Consider the following 13146-nt stretch of genomic DNA (forward strand, 5'->3'; position numbering starts at 1 on the left):
TCCATAGTCAGAAATGTAAGCAACGTTTCGGCCAGGATGGTCTTTCTCAAGCCTAAATACCAAACAACATATATACATAAATATACACACACACACATATATATATATATATATATATATATATATATACACGCACAATACATATGCACAACATCTTAAAAACATAAAGCCACATAAACAGTTAAACATTTTTCAGAGTAGTGTGTTACATACCGCTATCTGACAGAACAATGTAGCAAGTCCCTGTTCCGGATGCCCATACTCCAATAACACTCACTTATATATGTTCATCTGTATTGGCACGTCTGGCGCGGAACCTCTCATTCTCTGAGTAATTTCCGGCATCCCTACGTCACTGGTCGAAACGATGCCTACATTTCTGACTATGGAACAATAAAAGCTTTTTCTTATTAAGAAGCTATTTTGCACCAGTTTATGCTGCCAGACTCTGATATATTCTGAAAATACCTAGGATTGTGACTGTAACAAGGTGGCATCCTCTACATCTACAGGAAAGTAGGTTTCTAGACCAACATAGAAGGGGGTTCTTTACTGCAAGAGCAGTGAGACTATGGAACTCTCTGCCTGAGGATGGGTGATGGCGAATTCAATAAGAGTTCAAGAGGGGCCTGGAAGCCTTTCTTGAGCGATACAATATTACATGTCAGAATCACTAATAATTTCAGAAGTGTTTTTGATCCAGGCATTATTTTGACTGCCAGATTAGAGACGGAAAGGTTTTTTTCCCCTTAGGTCAAATAAGTGAGTTTTTCTTGCACACCTATGAAAGCAATGGGATGAAGGCAACCCCTGCAGTGATGATTTTCAAGGGGTGGCTTGAAATATTAGCCCTACCCCGAAAATCATCCCTAGCTGTTAAAAAAAAAAAAATGTAACTCACCTAGAAGCGCTGTCCGGCTCTTTTCCCCATCTCCGTAATTTTTCATCTGTATTCTGGTGGCTGGGGATTGAAAAATCCGTGCCTCCAGAAAGCGCTGCCTAGGATTGGCTGAGCACTGTGACCAATTTTTTTTTCTTTTTTTTTAACAGCTAGGGATGATTTTCGGGCTAGGGCTTATATTTCAAGCCATACCCCAAAAATCATTGCTGCAGGGGTTGCTTTCATCCCACTGCTTTCAATGGGGCGTCAGCAGCACCAGTCCCATTGAAAGCAATGTGATAGCTAGGGCAGGGATTCTTTCATCCTCGCGGGGAGTCCCATCACCACTGAACACTGTGACAGTATTTCAGTGTTCAATGATGAGGGGACCCTCATGGAGCAGCTGTGCTTCTACAAGCACAGCTGCTCCTGTCAACGGGCATCTGAAACTTTGCCTGTTGAAGGCCTGCACACACTGTTTCAAGCACATGTAAAAAAAAAAAGCACAGAGCATTGGTCACGTGCATTTTGCACATTTTTTTGCTCCCGTAGGCGCGCAAAAAAAACCAAAACACTCGTCTCTCCGAGCCCTTAAATTGAGAAAATTGGCTTATACCTCATCGCTTTTTTTGCCTTTCTCTGGATCAACATTGGCGGGTAGGGGGTGGTAACAGGCTGAATTGGATGGACATGTGTCTTTTTTCAGCCTTAGGGTTCTTTCATATGAGCGTATGTATTTTTACGTTTTCTCACCGGCACCGTAAAATCGCGTGAAAGGACATTTTCCTGCCAGGTTAATTAGCGTTTTCCCGCCCATTCACATTACCGTTGAGCGTGGTGTTTAGCGAAAAAATATGTTGCACCCCGCAAAACCCTCACTCGGCTTTATTCCTCTCAATGACTTTTAATGCCTACATAGAGGCCCCTAAAAGCTTTTTGCAGCCTCCCCCTCCCTTTTCCCCCCCGCTCCCAGAGTCTATTGGACCCACAGGTGTATATTGACCAAAACATAGTTCCAGAAGTATCTGTTTGACCAATGTATATGCGTCGGTGTATATTTTGGTCGCATATGTTACATTTTTCGCCTTTTTTTACGTGCCATATATTTGCCCGTGTGAACAACTGCATTGGAAGCCAATGCCACAGATGGTTACGTATATCGGTCACCCGTAAAAAGGTGCTGTTTATGCGCCCATGTGAAAGGCAATGGGTGAAGAGGGGGCAGAGAGGGGACAGAGAAGGGGCAGGAAGGAGGAGGGAGTTTAGCAAAGCTCAACTCTCTCCCCCTGTCCGACAGTATCCCGGGCTTGGCGTAAATTCGCTGCACTTGGGCCATCTAAACGGGCATACAAATCACATAAACGTTCATGAGACTGTCGTCCGTGCTACCGAAAATCGCAGCGCCCATGTGAAGGAGCCCTTAAGTGAGGAATTAACCCTTTCCAATCCACTGTCTGACCTCTGACGACATTATGATTTAAGGCTGTACAGCTCTGATGTGGGAAGACATCCGTCAGGGTTCTCTTACAATATATTGCCAGCCTCTCTGCTGTCGGAGCCTATCCAACGTGTCACCTCAGGCAGTACTGGCTTTAGCCAGCATATAGCATCATTGTATAACGGCAGAAAAAGTGTAAGCCCCCTAGGAAAACCAGGATACAAATTGGATTGGAAAGGGTTAAGCTAGGGTTTTTTGAAAACTTTGTAAAACCGATACCATTTTTCTTCAGTAAGCTCCTCAGGTACCCTGTACCACAGTACATAACTAGTGGTAATTGGTAAACATTTCAGAGAATTAAATAGGAAGATATTCATTTGATTTACAAGTTTGAATGCTTTGTAATAACTGAAAAGCATATGATAAAGTTGCAAGTAGCAAAAAACATTAGTGCTAGACAAGAAAAATTCATATGGAACTAATTCATATGAAATTATCTGAAGGACATGATTTTTCTTCATGTCGCCCAGCAGGTTACCCGTCCTCATCTTGTTGTTCAGAATATTAATCGACATTCCTTTTTTGAACTCTTCCTCAAGTCTGTTGCTGTTGGTCCCAGGGATTTTATTATACAACTTCTACAGTTGGGTTTTATAGAAAGGTCACCTCGAGCTCTGTGTCTCCATATAGGAAATGCTCCAGCAGCTCCTGATAGATGAACAAATACTGCATATCTGTTTGGACCATCTGACAGCGCTGAGCCCGGATCCGATTGACAAACCTGTACATATCCACCTTCTTCTCTGTGTTCATCATATCCAACATGCTGTCTATGATGCTGAATGTCCCAGTGCGACCTACCCTGGCACTGCAGTGGACAATGATGACTCTGACATATTGTGGGTTGCAGGCTTTCACTTTCTCCAAACATATCAACATCTCTATAAAAGAAACCCGGAAATAAGGTCAACTGGTGAGGTGCGACTGAGTGACAAGGCGCTGAGGTTTGTTATTGGTAATATTTCCGAATTGCTGAAAGGCGAATTTGCATATGGTTTAGTCCACCAAGAAGGTTACATCTTCCACAGACACCCTGATATTTCCGTAGCTCCAGCAGCCCTGGTCTAGCCAGTACTGGGCACATTTACACTCCTTCCTTTCTTTCAGGTTTGTCACCATGAGAATGGTCACTATATTCTCTTCCCAAATCATCCTCCAGAAATCATTCACAAGTTCTTCTTTTGGACCTTGAGCTGCTATAAACTTGTTTTTCTCTTGGCAGCCATTGATGAAGGAGGAATTAATGTAATCAGAATCTGGAACTCCTTTGATGGGACGCAAGCGAAGTCTGGAATGATCATAAGGTAAGATGTTCATGTATCAGTTCTTCTTCTCTTTCTTGAAAATAGCTTCACAGGTACTTTCCAAGCCAGCAAAGCAGTGGACTCGTTCCGGAAGAGCTTATTGTCATTGGCCATTCTGCAGTTTATCTCCTCCCAGCTTATCGATAGGCAGTGGTGGGTACTAGCAGTAGGTGCTGGGAGATCCAGCCAAAAGTGGCATGCTCAGAGATTCAGTGTCACCGGCCCTTCCATTTGAAAGCCTGAAAAATTAGAGTAACTTTACACTTGTTTATACTTCTTAAAATGCAACATGTACAGCACTATGATAATGAAGATGATGATAATGAGGAGAGCCACCATGAGTGTTACAATGGGTGTCTCATCTTGTCCTCCTTCCTCTGATGCACCTGTGGTCATAGTGCTCTTATCGATTCAAATTTTCCAGATTGGACTTGGTTGGCTGTCTTGTGCAGTTCTTTACCGATCAATGTCAGGGATCACTGAGACGCTTGTCTTACTGATGGGGCTGATGGTGGTGGCATGGACAGTGATATTCTCAAAGACTGTATGGAGTCAGTGTTGTTACTGGTTACCTTAAAGCACTATATTTCCGAGCAATTACAAATGGCTAAAACCACTAGTACAATTACAAGAGTAAATAACAATGGAAACAGTGGGCAGCCCTACCTAGTGCCTCTTTGAAGTTTAAAAATGGCAAAGGCAGCACCATTTACCTTAATTCTGACTATCAAGTCTCTATAAATCAACATTACCCATGAGAGTACCAACCTGTTACCAAATCCCCAATTTTTGTTAGCATAGAAGGGATATACAGTGGGGAAAAAAGTATTTAGTCAGATACCAATTGTACAAGTTCTCCCACTTACAAATATGAGAGAGGCCTGTAACTGACATCATGGGTAGACCTTAACTATGAGAGACAACATGAGAAAACACATCCAGAAAATCACATTTTTAACAAATTTATTTGCAAATTATGGTGGAAAATAAGTATTTGGTCACCTAAAAACAAGCAAGATTTCTGGTTCTCACAGACCTGTAACTTCTTCTTTAAGAGGCTCCTCTGTCCTCCACTCATTACCTGTAGTAATGGCGCCTGTTTGAACTTGTTATCAATATAAAAGACACCTGTCCACAACCTCAAGCAGTCACACTCCAAACTCCACTATGGTGAAGACAAAAGAACTGTCAAAGGACACCAGAAAGAAAATTGTAGCCCTGCACCAGACTGGGAAGACTGAATCTGCAATAGGCAAGCAGCTTGGTGGGAAGAAATCAACTGTGGGAGCAATAATTAGAGAATGGAAGAGATACAAGACCACTGATAATCTCCCTCGATCTGGGGCTCCACGCAAGATCTCACCCCGTGGGGTCAAAATGATCACAAGAACAGTGAGCAAAAATTCCAGAACCACACAGGGGAACCTAGTGAATGACCTGCAGAGAGCTGGGACCAACGTAACAAGGGCTACCATCAGTAACACACTACGCCGCCAGGGACTCAGATCCTGCAGTGTCAGACGTGTCCCCCTGCTTAAGCCATTACATGTCCAGGGCTGACTGAAGTTTGCTAGAGAGCATTTGGGTGATCCAGAAGAGTATTGGGAGAATGTCATATGGTCAGATGAAACCAAAGTAGAACTGTTTAGCAGAAACACAGCTCGGCGTGTTTGGAGAAGAAAGAATGCTGAGTTGCATCCAAAGAGCACCATACCTACTGTGAAGCATGGGGGTGGTAACATCATGCTTTGGGGCTGTTTCTCTGCAAAGGGACTAGGACGACTGATCCGTATACATGAAAGAATGAATGGGGCCATGTATCGTGAGATTTTGAGTGCAAACCTCCTTCCATCAGCAAGGGCACTGAAGATGAAACGTGGCTGGGTCTTTCAGCATGACAATGATCCCAAGCACACCGCCAGGGCAACGAAGGAGTGGCTTCGTAAGAAGCATTTCAAGGTCCTGGAGTGGCCTAGCCAGTCTCCAGATCTCAACCCTATAGAAAACCTTTGGATGGAGTTGAAAGTCCGTGTTGCCCAGCGACAGCCCCAAAACATCACTGCCCTTGAGGAGATCTGCATGGAGGAATGGGCGAACATACCAGCCACAGTGTGTGCCAACCTTGAGGACTTACAGAAAACGTTTGACCTTTGTCATTGCCAAAAAAAGGATATATAACAAAGTATTGAGATGAACTTTTGTTATTGACCAAATACTTATTTTTCATCATAATTTGCAAATAAATTCGTTAAAAATCAGACAATGTGATTTTCTGGATGCGTTTTCTCTCATAGTTGAGGTCTACCCATGATGTCAGTTACAGGCCTCTCTCATCTTTTTAAGTGGGAGAACTTGTACAATTGGTATCTGACTAAATACTTTTTTCCCCACTGTAGCTTCACTTGGTGTGGTCAAAAGCTTTGACCAAGTCAAGTGAGACCACAGCCTGATGTGTTACTCCAGAATAGTTTTCATATATTATCAAAAGTAGATTGCCCTGCTGGGAAGCCAATTTGATCTAGACATATCAAATTTAATCAGACTTTTGAAAGCCTCCTGGTCAACATTTTAGCTAATATTTTATAGTCAGAATGTAATAAGGAGATTGGTTTATACAATGCAGAATGTTTTAAAAAGTTTAAAAACAATGTAATCAGAGCTTTATTCATACTACTGTAGGTGGAAATTCATCCTTATGGAAGGAAAAATGAAATACCTTCAATAATTTGTATAACAATTGATCACCAGACTTCACAAATTTCCCTATTGGAAGGCTGTCAGGGATGGAGCATTTATTATTTGTTGTCCCAACTGCATGATAGAGCTCTTCGATTCTAAAAGTGGCATCCAAAGTTTCTTTTTTTGTATCTGTAAGACTTGGATGTCGATGCCTGTCAAGCAAGGTTTCAGTCCAACACTTTAACATAATGGTATCCCTGAGGGCAGGCCTGGCACACTATGGAGCAGTTGTTCATCACTGTGATGAACACAACCTATTACAAACCCATCTGCTTTTCAAAGTTTGACAGCTCCAACAAATGTGGCATGTCATATGTGAAGCAGTGCTTTGATTGCTCCAAAAGTTACTTGGTATTTAGGGGTCATTCACACAGCCATATTTATGGTGCAAATTACACACATATATTTTCCGCGTGTAATATGTAGTGAATTGAACCCATTGATTGCAAAGGATTTAGTTACAAATGCGTATTTTTCACACAATTTTCAGTTGTGTGAAAAAATATGTGGCATGTTCTATTTTGGTGAGTATTATGCACCGAAATAGGCCATAAAAGTAAATAGCCTAGCGCAAATACAAAGTGAATATGCAAGAAACCTGTGTGCATTCACTATATATTTGCGCAGCAAAACAATAGACTCTTCTGCGTATTTTCTTTATGCATGTAATTATGCTGCATATTTATGCACACAAAAATCTGCAGGAAGGGCCAAAATATACAGGGTGAGGGCTCTAGCACACGGGCGCTGCGAATTTCGGCTGCCCAAAATGCAGCCGAAAAAAATCACTTGAATGAGAGGCAGCCACGACCAAGTCGCGGCTGAATCTCCCATTTTCTCGTTCACATAGATGAGCGGGTGTGGCGTCTATAAGCTGCAGCCCGTAGCACCGTTGGCTGGAGAAAGAGAGTTCAGCTCTGCTAAACTCCCTTCCCTCATTCTCTCCGCCCCTTCCTGGCTGCTGGCAAGGAAATGGGACAGACGGGGCAGGACAGAGTGGGAGCTTAGAAGAGCTAGTCATGCTAAACTCCCTCCCCAGCCTATGGGAGCTGCTTGCAAGGGGAGGGGGAGGGACTTTAGCAATGCAAGCCACTGCTAAACTTCCTACCTATTGCCTTTTCTAATGGTTCTCATAGGCTCCCATAGGAGTCTATGGGAATGGCCAGCGTATTCTGGCTAAAGATAGGACAAGACCTATCTTTTCTGGCCAGCATAAAAGCGTAAAACCTATCTTTTCCGGCTGAACGATTTTATGCACCAGAAAATCGTCCATCTGAACAAATGCATGGGAATCCAATGCTTCAGATGGTCGCGATCTTCATCCAACGTTTTATCGCGGTAAAATCGGTGTGATAAAACACTCGAGTGACACTAGCCTGATGCAGGTTTTAGTCACATAAAGACACAGCATATTTACGCTACTGAAACCTTACATATGACTATGTGAATGAGCCCTTAGGCTGACCTGGAAGTAAACCTCTAAAAAGTCTGAATTTTTGGCATCTTCCCCACAATTGCAACTTTTATATACCAGAATTTTGCCACAACTGAATTTGTGAATTCCTCCCATTTCAAAAAGGCTCTGTGTGAAGCCAACTCTAGCCCCACTTTATTTAGGTGGTACAAATAGACTGATAGAATTTGTGTATATTTATTAAAAGTGCCAATATAGGGAAAATTTTGAAAAAAATTGTTATTTTTTCACATTTTCAACTGCAATATCTCAAATATGTGCAAACGTACTGTACAAATTTTGATAAGATAAATATTTCCATCTGTTAACTTTATTCTGGATGCACATTGGTAAATTTTCGTGGTTTTTTTAACCATTTAAGAGACGTACAAATTTAACATTAATCATTAATATTTTGAGGAACATTTTGTTTTCCTGCACCACGCTAAGATTGCCAAGGCTCATACGTGTCAGAATAATAGATACCCTCACAAATGACCCCATTTTAAAAAAGTACACATCTTAATATATTCACTGAGGGGAGTCAGGAGTATTTTGACTCCACAGTTTCTTTTCAGGGGTTAATGCGATTTAGAGGAGAAAAAATAAAATCTCTTATTTTTACAAATATGTCATTTTAAAGACAGTTTTTTTTTCTATAGTGCACATGAAAATGAGAATTTGCACCCCAAAATGGATACCCCTGTTTGTCTTGTGTTCAGAAACATACCCGTTCTGGCCCAAATCTTATGTCCGTATGCACAACGGGACCTAAACTGAAAGGAACAGCCGGTGGCTTTCAGAACAGACATTTTGCTTGAAAGTGTTTTATTCCTCATTACACACTTGTAGAGCCCTTGAGTGGCCAAAACGATAGAGAACCCCCACAAATGACCCCATTTTGATAACTAGACCCCTTAACGAATTCATGTAAGAGTGTACTGTGTATTTTGACCCAACAGTTTTTGAATGAATCTAAGCAAAGCAGGAGGAAAATTTTATGATTTACGTTTTTTTGGCAATTGTGTCATTTTAAAAAGTTTTTTTTATACAGCACACATATGAATGAAGACTTTCACACCAAAATGGATACCCCTGTTTGTCCCGTGTTCAGAAACATACCCATTATAACCCTAATCTTCTCTCTGGATGCACAACAGGGCCCAAACGAATGGAGCATCAAACTTCAACTTTTACATGATTGCCATTATGTGTTGCATAATGGTGATCACGTGACCAGGTACCGCTCACTTCAGCCTTCAGTCACTGCTCCAGGCTCTTGGCTACCTTTAGTAGTGAGAAGATTTAAAATTTCCCGGGCCCTGTTCAGTGAAGGGGCTGAAACTTTAACTTTTTAAAACTTTTGTATTACCTTTAATGAGATCGCGTGACCGGGGAAGGTGCTTCCCGCAGAACCGCATGACAGCTCCAGGTCGTCGGCTACCTCTGGTAACTGTCAGCATGGAGCTGTCATGTCCACAGCCTGCAAGGCTTAAATTCCCAGAGTAAGTGTGTTTTTACGGCCCTGGGGATTAAAGCCCAGCAAAAACTATGGGGTGGTCACTAAGGGGTTAAGAGTATGTTCACATGGGCAGTAATGCTGCAAGGTTTCTGCAGCGGAAAATTCCACAGCAAATTCTGCAGCATTTCTGCATCCGAAACGGAGTCAAAATACCCACAATTGGTGCAGAGTCTGATTAGGGCATGGGCAATGTGATTGTCGGCCGCACGCATAGCAGCCACATCGCGGCCGAAAATCGCATAAACAAGAGGCAGTCGTGACCAAGTTGTGGCTGCATCTCTCGTTTTCTCGCCTGTTCAGACAGCCAGGAATGCGGTGCATATATGCCGCAGCCCGAAATACCATTGAGCAGGGGAGACAGTTTAGCTAGTGTACGAATCTCTTGCACCGTCCCACCCCCTTCATTTGCTGGTAGCCAGCAAGAGGCGGAGAGGGGGAGGGAGTTTGGTAGAACTTTTCCGACAGCTCCCATAGGAGTCTATGGAACCACCCGCCATATTTCGGCCAAAGATATGACCAGATCTATCTTTTCCGGTCAGCGTAAAAGGGGCCAGTTGAAATGCGCTATTTTTTCCATCCGGCCAATCTTACACAAAAAAAAGCATTGGAATTCAATGCTTCAGATGGTCGCGAGTTTCAGCTGGCATTTTATCGCAGCAAAATCGCCACGATAAAACGCACTGTTGGAATAAAGTCTCAGCGCAACCTTTCTTCCGGTACAGGACAACCTCTACTGAGCACCAGGCTGCTGGTCAGGAGATGTGGAAGTGGCATCACCTGAACAGCAGCGTTGCACTAACTAGAGTCAGCCGGGTGAAGGAAGTACGGACAGGGCAAGGAATTTGGAATTAAGCGATGTGACTGCTGAAATCAGCTGTGGAAATGCAGCTAAATACTCGTCAAATTCCACACCGATGGATGCGGAAATGCTACAGAACTTTCAGCGGGATCTTCAGTTGTGGAACTTTTCGCTTCGTAGGAACATACCCTAAGACTCTTTATGAACTGATTTGGCAACAGATGGTATAAGACACTTTTAAAACATGTAATTTCTTTTTTAAGTCTACTATGGGGCTGACGGCACAGCAGAACTTACCCAAGCTAATCAAATGAAATCACAGTTTAGTTTACATCTGATGGATGTGGAAATAATGATGTTTTTCTCTTTATTTGTGGCTTTTAAAGTTGCCATTCATTAACATGTCAGATGCAATGGTGAATGCTTGCTACTAATGAAACTTAAAATGAACATATTCACTTTGATTGTGTATCATTTAAATAGACAATTTATCAACTGGTATGCTAATTAAACTATGACAATTACCTTGTATTTTGCAATTGAAATGAAGAAATAATTTGATAACTGATGCCTAATGTTTATTGGCTGCTAAGTACCTAAGGCTTAGAACATTTATTTCTCCTAATTAGGCAATTTAAGTGTAATATTTGTTGGAGAACTACTGCAAACTTTTACTGCAACAGAATGAATTATATTTTAATTAATATCGAAGAATTTTAATGCTTTTGGGTTGAAATGTTCATGGTGTAATTATTCCCCCTCCTGCATTACTCTGACACTTTGGTTACAGGCAATAATTTAAATATCTTAACAGCTTGTACTCAAAAGAAGGGTATAACGAGGCAACATGGTCCAGGATGACCTATCTTGGTGCCGAAGTAGGAAAGTCAGCTATGAAATGAAAGACACAGAAGAAGTCCAAATGTTGGAAAGATGATGGTGTCGTACTAAAAAAACTACATTGCTGATGGTTCCCAGAAAGTGCATTAATTATTTGCTCAGGATTACGGGGACAGAGACACATATAATCACCATATGTTTTATGTCTAAAACACAAATACAAAATAAGCATTAGAATTAAGTAACTTTCTCTACAAGGAAAACTTTCCCTCAAATGAAAGAGATTTCTAGTGATAGCTGAGCTTACAAACTCAATCACATGGGTGTCTTTCGGCTCAAGCAAGCTCTAAGAGCTCATGTCCACGGGCAAAATGTGATTTAAAATCCGCAGCGGATCTCCCGCGCGCGGATCCGCACCCCATAGGGATGCATTGACCACCCGCGGGTAGATAAATACCCGCGGATCGTCAATAAAAGGCATTTAAAAAAAAATGGAGCATGAAAAAATCTGGACCATGCTCCATTTTCATGCGGGTCTCCCGCGGGGACGGCTCCCGCGGGCTTCTATTGAAGCCTATGGAAGCCGTCCGGATCCGCGGGAGACCTAAAATAGGAATTAAAAGCATTTACTCACCCGCAGCGGACCGCGAAGCTCTGCTCTTCCTCACGGCCGCATCTCCCTTGCTTCGGCTCGGCGGATGTGCCCGGCGCATGCGCGCGGCACGTCGACGATGTGCCGGCGACGTGCCGCCGGCGTCAGGAATTCATCCGCCGGCCGAAAATGAAGATCCGGCCGTGAGGAACAGCTGACCTTCGCCGCCCGCTACGGAAAGGTAAATGCTTTTAAATTGCTATTTTCAGCGCTCATGTCCGCGGGGCAGGAGGGACCCGCTGCAGATTCTCCATGTAGAATCTGCAGCGGATCTGATTTTCCCCGTGGACATGAGGCCTAAGGGTCCTTTCAGATAAGCCGATTCTCGTTTGAATGAGCGAGCAAGTGACATCACCACTAACTCATTCGCACTCATTTAGACAGGAAAGTGCATTGTTGGCTTGTTCAAACGTGAATCATTCAGTCCTTGTATAAGCGAATACAGAGACTGAACAATTGTTTAAACCGAACGATAAATGACCGAGCCAACGATGATTTGTATGCCTGTATAAAATGAACGTCAAACGGCTATGGTCATCAGCGCTTGTGCAGAGTGTTTACACTGACATACTTCACCATTGGATCGCAGGCTTCTCGCTCAGCGCTTGACCTTCTATGTGAAGTGCTGAGCGGGGAGCGTTTATATGGAACGACAAGCCAGCAATCCAGCAATGGTTTTTAGGCTTACTGAAAAGCCAGCTTAAAAACTTGCGAATGAATAGTGAGCAACTTCTGTGCATTTACACATGATGATTATCGCTCAACTTTGTTCGTTTGGATTAATCTTGAGCAATAACCATCCCATGCAAATGAACCATTACTAGAATTGTGAGTAGCAAAGATAAAAAAGGAGGGTGAAAGGAGGCTGGATCAAACATGACAGGATGCCTGGAGGTGACACAATTCCAAAGGTTTTTGGATGTGCCAGAAGTTCTGTATGTGACAGGGAGACAGGGAAACTAAAGCACCTCATTCCTCCCTGTCTCCCTGCCACATACAGGACCCCTGGCACATCTAAAAACCTTTAGAATTGTGTCACCTCCAGGCATCCTGTCATGTTTAATCCAGCCGAACTGACGAAGTGTCTCGAAACCCCAAATGCGTATTCACTTGCTGGTTCTCTATGTTGTTAAATAAAAAAGAAATGCTTTCACTATCACATCTTGGACCTTTAGCTTTTACCCTGCTTAGAACGTTGCACCTTCACCACCAGTATTTTGTCACATTCTTTTTGGCATTGCTAGAATTGGTCCTCCATTTCTGTCTTGGTAAAAGTATTGTTCTGCATTTTCGTGCTAACTCACAGTTAGTATTGTAAGTTTGGTGCTGCTAGAGAAATTATTGGAGTGGCATTCTTCAGCCAGCATACAAAAAGGGATAAGTGCGGCTGATCTGAGAGTGTCCTCTTGTGTCTATATATTATATTATTGCTGCAGGCTATCTTGCTTGGAAAATACAA

At 42.7% G+C, this 13146-nt stretch overlaps 1 pseudogene; it reads right to left on the bottom strand.

The window, feature by feature from the left end:
* Positions 1-2563: 2563 nt before the first annotated feature.
* The window catches only part of LOC136628795 (receptor-type tyrosine-protein phosphatase alpha-like), a 36002-nt pseudogene continuing 25419 nt past the window's right edge, over positions 2564-13146 (bottom strand).

The sequence above is a fragment of the Eleutherodactylus coqui genome, chromosome 5, assembly GCF_035609145.1.
Source record: "Eleutherodactylus coqui strain aEleCoq1 chromosome 5, aEleCoq1.hap1, whole genome shotgun sequence".
Classification (NCBI taxonomy): Eukaryota; Metazoa; Chordata; class Amphibia; order Anura; family Eleutherodactylidae; genus Eleutherodactylus; species Eleutherodactylus coqui.